This window comes from Ptychodera flava, chromosome 2 (genome assembly GCF_041260155.1).
Source record: "Ptychodera flava strain L36383 chromosome 2, AS_Pfla_20210202, whole genome shotgun sequence".
Lineage (NCBI taxonomy): Eukaryota > Metazoa > Hemichordata > Enteropneusta > Ptychoderidae > Ptychodera > Ptychodera flava.
Window position 1 is genome coordinate 25,785,776 of NC_091929.1, and position 6,122 is coordinate 25,791,897.

General features: G+C 39.6%; 1 long non-coding RNA gene across 1 annotated transcript; it reads left to right on the top strand.

Moving 5' to 3' along the window:
- Nucleotides 1-2,548: 2,548 nt before the first annotated feature.
- Nucleotides 2,549-5,821, top strand: LOC139117735 (uncharacterized). Its single transcript, XR_011548560.1, has 3 exons — nucleotides 2,549-2,926; nucleotides 5,245-5,380; nucleotides 5,591-5,821. It is a non-coding gene; the product is annotated as an uncharacterized lncRNA (long non-coding RNA).
- Nucleotides 5,822-6,122: the final 301 nt, after the last annotated feature.

Sequence of the window (6,122 nt, forward strand, 5' to 3'; positions counted from 1 at the left end):
TCCAGAACATTCCAAACATGACTAATTGAATTCAAGGTTGTGAGGTCATCAAGGGCAGTGACCTTGAGAATGTTCTAGACTAATTGAACTCAGGTCATGATGAGTGTGGGGAAATGACCTACATAACAACATATATCTATATACGTATATATATATTATATTTTACATTTACATATATTCATATTTTAAATAGTCATTCTATGTTTTAATGAAATTGTTGACATGTCAGTTGTAAGATAGGAATTTCAAAGTGTCAATGAATGAGCTGTATTTTGAATGAGCTGTGAATGTATTTCACACTTTCTATGCTTAACCAGATGTCCTGAACTGTTGTATAGAAATGGATGACAATCATTAATATCAAAGAGGAAAAAGCAGTGAATCAAAAACTTTGATGGGTGTTAAGACTTGCCAACCATCCAATGAAATCTCCTGAGGAGCCATAGAGAGCTTTTTTAGCCAAATCTGATGTGTACAGTGTCTGAGAGGACCTTCTCTTGTAACATTGAAACCATAAAAGCACAGCTAATAATGACAAAAACTGCCTTTTTTAACTGTTATTTTGTTCATAAAAAAGCATCTTTCTACAGAAAACCTGTGACACAAAGGAAAATAATTGCATCAATGAGAAGGAAAGATATCTTGTCATTTTTCTGTCCCTAAATTAAGTCCACTGTATCAAATATATATTGTGAAATATTTGTGCATGTTGCTTTCTCATACTGAATTCTCATAGAGAGAACAGAAAAGTATCAGAATTTGTCATCCTTTTCATATGAAATGCAGATTTCATAATGGTACACTTTCACTCAGCAAACATCAAGATATCTCTGATTTATTGAAGTATTGCGCCCGAAGGGCGCGCCGAAAATGTGAAACATCTTGATATCTCTGATATATATGCCTTGTATATTAAAGTCATGCACCTGAAGGGCATGCTGAAAAATGTCTGATATACTAGTATTAAAGTACCCGTACGAAACATATTTTTTGTGGTAAACATGCTGCAAGCTCTGGGTAAACATACCACGCATACTTTTGTGTGCCACAACTCTCTATCCATCCTGCGCCGACAGTCACCACTAGTGGTGCACTTGTGGTGATTAGCAATCTTTCTCTTGGTATGTCTACCACAAGACTGAAGTAAACAAAGTTGCAGATTGCTTTGTGGTATGTTTGCCATTGAAGGCTTTACGTAACAATGGTCACACAGCACAGACTGTGCAGAATCATGTGTAAGAATTCAAGGCTGCACGGTTACAGGGCAGCCAAATGAACGTGTGTGCCCAGCTGGCTTCTGTAGATGTACCGTATATCATATGCATGAATAAAGAATATACATGTTTGCACTCTAAATCTAATAACAAAATAGCATATTTATTGATTTTTCAAAATGGGGATGTTAAAACGTGAATACATATTTGTAGGACAAATCTTAGTCAGTTTCCAAGAAATTAGGAAATTCACATACAAAAGTACCTGACTCTCCAAATGATACTTCTATACACAGTGACAAGATTTTACGAATCCAGATTACATCAACAACAGCACATATGTAAAGGTGCGGGATCGCTGGATTTCCAAATAGCTTAATTTGAGCGATTTAGCAGCTATAGGCCCTATGGTGTGATCGAGGCGAGAAAAGTGACGAATTGATCTAATAAAGACGGGTATTCTGTTGATAAAATGTTGTTTCATACATAGGCCTACACTGTAGGCAGCCACAAAAATCCCTGAAACCATTTTTTCCCTGTCCATCGGGAAACGTTTTGAGCCAATGATCTGCACGATAATTCAATGTTAAATTCATCAATTTCATGGCAGCAACGAAAATCTCTCGAAAATCGGCCGTAATCCACGAAGGAAAAGAACTTTGCCACAGTTTGGGTAGGCCTAATAATAAGCGGACAGAGCATGTCAGTCACCGCGGTCGGAGAAAACACTCATTCTATTTGTGTCTTTCACAAGCATGGAGGTAGGTATGGTATAAGTTACTATATCGCCGACTTAGAAAGACAAGGGAATTATTAGTCGTATTGCCATCCACTGTACAAATGATTGACATCTCACTCAACCTGCCGTGGACACGTACGTACGTGTCTCCAGAGAAACGCGTCCGAACAAAAATCTAAGAACTTGTTGAACTGGTATGTTGGATTTTTTGTATCTCACGCCTGTCGTATAGAACACAGTTTTTATCGAAATTGAATTCCCGTATCTCAGGGAAGGCACACTATAAAATAGTGCTAGTATAGTGCCTATGAAGGGTTTGCCCCGCGATCGAGGCGCCACTGGCACTGCTGTGCCAACTGCTATGTAATAGGGCCTACATAGTGTGGGGCTTAGTGTTGGGTCATAGCCACTGGTGCTGTCAATACACTTTTGCTTGGATATAGTCCGTCGAAAGCCGTAAGTTTTCAGTGAATTACTTTTGAATGAATTACTTCTAACAAAACTTCCACTACGGTTCATGCTATGTTACGTAAGTGTACAGGGATCGCGATTGCAAGGACTTTGTATCGGAAGTAAATATAGTATCACGCCTGATGACATCATAGATCATGTGAAGACTTCGTTGTGATTGGTCAGATTGGCGTGTCACAGGTCAAATCTCAGCGGCAAATCTGATATCAGAAAGGCAGTTACGACCATTTTGAATTGCTCAATGCATTGTCGCTGTTTTTTTCACTCGACTTTTGACAAAATTTCACTGAAATTTGCCGTTGGACATCACCTTGACAGCTTCGTATACCCTAGCTATGAATGTACAACCTATAGGCAATGTTCAAGACGCGTTAATTTTCATGTCATCGTCGTCACGATCGGCGTGTGGAGATCGGCTTGTGAACAATGGTCACCATTCTTATAACCATGATAACACCCTGAGCTGGCCGAGCTGAGGATCAAGGCGATCGTTTGAATTTCGGTAAGTAAATTTTCGAGTATCCTTCTCTGCAACGTAACGACGAATTTTATCTGTTTTTGTTCTGTGCAATTCTCGAGTAACACTGTCCAATTGTCTGAATAACTCTCGAGGTTGAACGTTGAGTGAACAGTGTGAAAGGAGTGGCCTTTATCTGTTCATACCGATGTATTGATAGTGTCTATGTCTGGGGAATACATACTTCGACACTTTGGCGAAGGCACAGTCCCTCGGGGACTGTACCCAGGGTGAAACTTTTGCTTATATGTATACAAATTTCCCTCGATGTACGATATAAAACAATGAAAAACACAATACATTTAGGAATGGTTAGGTAAGAATTAAGTTCTTAGGCGAGGAAAAAAAAAATATCTGTTCAACGGGCCCGACCGACCCATATTTGGACCACTCCACATTTTTCTTTTTTTTTTCCCGAAATCTTTACGAATCTGAAGAAACGCGGAGATGTTATTCAGTGAACATCTGTCTGTAAGATGAATGACCTTCACATTTTCAATGACATTGACTTGAGTGAGATTGATACAGGCTATATGATTTGAAGAGTAAAGGTGGAAGCGCATCACAAACATTTGGTCAAGGTGAAGGGCATGGTTAATATGCCGTGGAAAATAAACTATTACGCCACGTGTTCCGTATAGCTTAGACACTCTGTACTGTATTGTTTCACCGGCGTTTATTTCACGTCCGAGTGGTTGTACAGTCTATATTTTCTAGTGTTCCTATTGTCAGTGTTCCTTTAAAACTCTTTATTGTTCTTTGAGTCATCACTCGTTCCGATTTTCATCATGGCTTTCTCCTATCGAATGTGTGATTGTAAGCAGCAGTTCTCACTGCAGGACGGACATGATTTGTGTTTCCGTTGTCGAGAATGCACAAGGAGTCAACCTTGTGACATTTGTTTGACTTGGACACAGGACGAATGGTCTAATTTCACTCCCTCGCTCGACGATGTCACCCTGTACATCCCCGGGGCTGACCCGTCAGTTTCTGAGTCGCGAGTTTTGGTTGGAATGCACCGTGCTCATATGGCTGGTGACACCAACACAGAAATTAGCTCCGTTAGATTCAGGTGGCGCCAACGAAGCTGTTCGTGCAAACAGGTGATCTTGCGAAGTTTTTCAGCGGGCGGGCAGATTTCAAAACTAATCAGCGGGCGGGGAGAAAATATCGATATTTACTGTGGGCGGGGAAGAAATTTCATTACTTTCAGCGGGCGGGGAGAAAATTTTTGACAGTGGGCAACGGAAAATACGTAGAGGGAGGGGAAAGCGGCGTGCTTAATAGAACCTAACTTAGAGGGGAGCAATGTTCCAAGGTATACTGCTAACTGCTTGCATGGTTTTGTGTTGATCTGGGTTGCATAGTGGGCATCTAGTTGGCAATGGGGAATTTCAGTAGTAGGGAGAGGGCAGCGGGGAGCGTGAATTGTTGTGGGCAGTGGGGAGCGGGCAGACTGTAGATACCGGAGGGCAGTGGGCATCAAATTCAGTGGGAGGGCACATTTTCAGTGTATCCCAGTGGGAGGGCAGTTACGAACAGCTCTCACTTCCCCTCCAAGTTTTAGGTTAGGGTCAAAATAAGAAAAATCGGTATATCAGTCTTCAAAACAGGTTTTCTGATGATTTTGAGAAATTCATGAACGTACTAAACAACATATCCAGTATATGTTATGTGACTAAGAAAAAGTATGAAACACCAAAAAGTGTTTATATTATATGTTCTGTTTAAGAAAAACCAAAAAAAAATCAAAAAAAAAAAAAAAAATCCGACCTACCTACCCAACTTTGAAGTCATCCCGCCCGTTGAACAGCTTTTTTTTTTTTTTTGGCCTTAAACTCTGACCCAGTATCGTTTGTACACGTGTTTCATGTCATGAAATTTGGTATACGTCTATTTATAAGATCATGCTGGACGATGCTGGACGTCTCTGTCTTTGACACTTAAGTTTCTTTTGAAATCTTCATTAATGTATTTTGACATTTGTTCAACGTTACCCGTAAATATTTTGCTGGCATATTGTAAGGCGAAATCCAAATCAATGATTGATTTACAATATTTCATTGAAGTTTTACATGAAATCTTACAACACAAAACATGCATACAATATTTTCAGTCCTATCTTTCTGTAGCTGTGGATCACTGGTAGCGTTGTCCTCCCCCATCTAAAAGTAATTTAGATTCACAGATATAGTAGTAAACTAGTTTTCATGTCACATGTAGTCAAAATCACCAAACATAATCGCTAGGACTTTTTCCTTTACATTCCTTTTTATTATTCCATTGCATTTTCTTATTTGTAGCTGGAAGTGACGACATGTCTTTGTGGCAACGGATGCTGAGAAAAAGCAATGCTGATGACAACTTTACATCACCAATCTCATAAACCCACATTGGTCCCAAAAGAGTAACCAAGCTTGCCAAGGCAAATATATAAGTGTAAGTACCGTTTGAAATATCTTTACAATTTAGTGACCTGGATTCCATTTCATGATATGTGCAAGACTCATTGTGAAAGGTATGTCAAGGCAGTTGCAATTACATACTGACTGGCAGATTGTTCTCTTGGCATTTTGTCTACTGTACTGTGCTAGTATATGTGATTGCATTAATGTTTCTTTTCTTGTTTTTCTTTTTTTTTTGTTTTAGCCCTTTCTGTAGTCTACGGAAAGTAAACCAAGACACTGAACAATCAACTGGATCAAAAGTAACTGTTCCCACTATATCGTTGGATATGCCAACACTTTGTTATGAAGATGCCATGGATTAAGGGAGATATCCTGTGAAAGAACTGTTGATGAACTTGTGATTTCTTTTGTTTTGAGTCATTTGTTAGCATTTCCATCTGCAATAAATGTAAGGTAGGAATTCAATGAAAAACCTGGTAAGATTTTCTTTTGTTTGTGAATGTGTGTGAGTGTTTGTACCTGTGGCTACATTCTGAAAACTTTAATACATGAGCACAAGAATGAGTAGCTACAGTGTGAGTGGTCGTGGCAAAGTGTGAAGGTAGGGTATGCTACTGGGGGGGTGGGGCTACCCATAGGGTCAGCTTCAATAGCGGTATGTATACCGTAAATCCTGTTTGTGGCAAGTATACCGCAAAAAAATTCTGCAAAGCCTAAACTTTTGTGGCAAACATACCAGGACATGCTTGAGTGTCGTGGTAAGCATACCACAA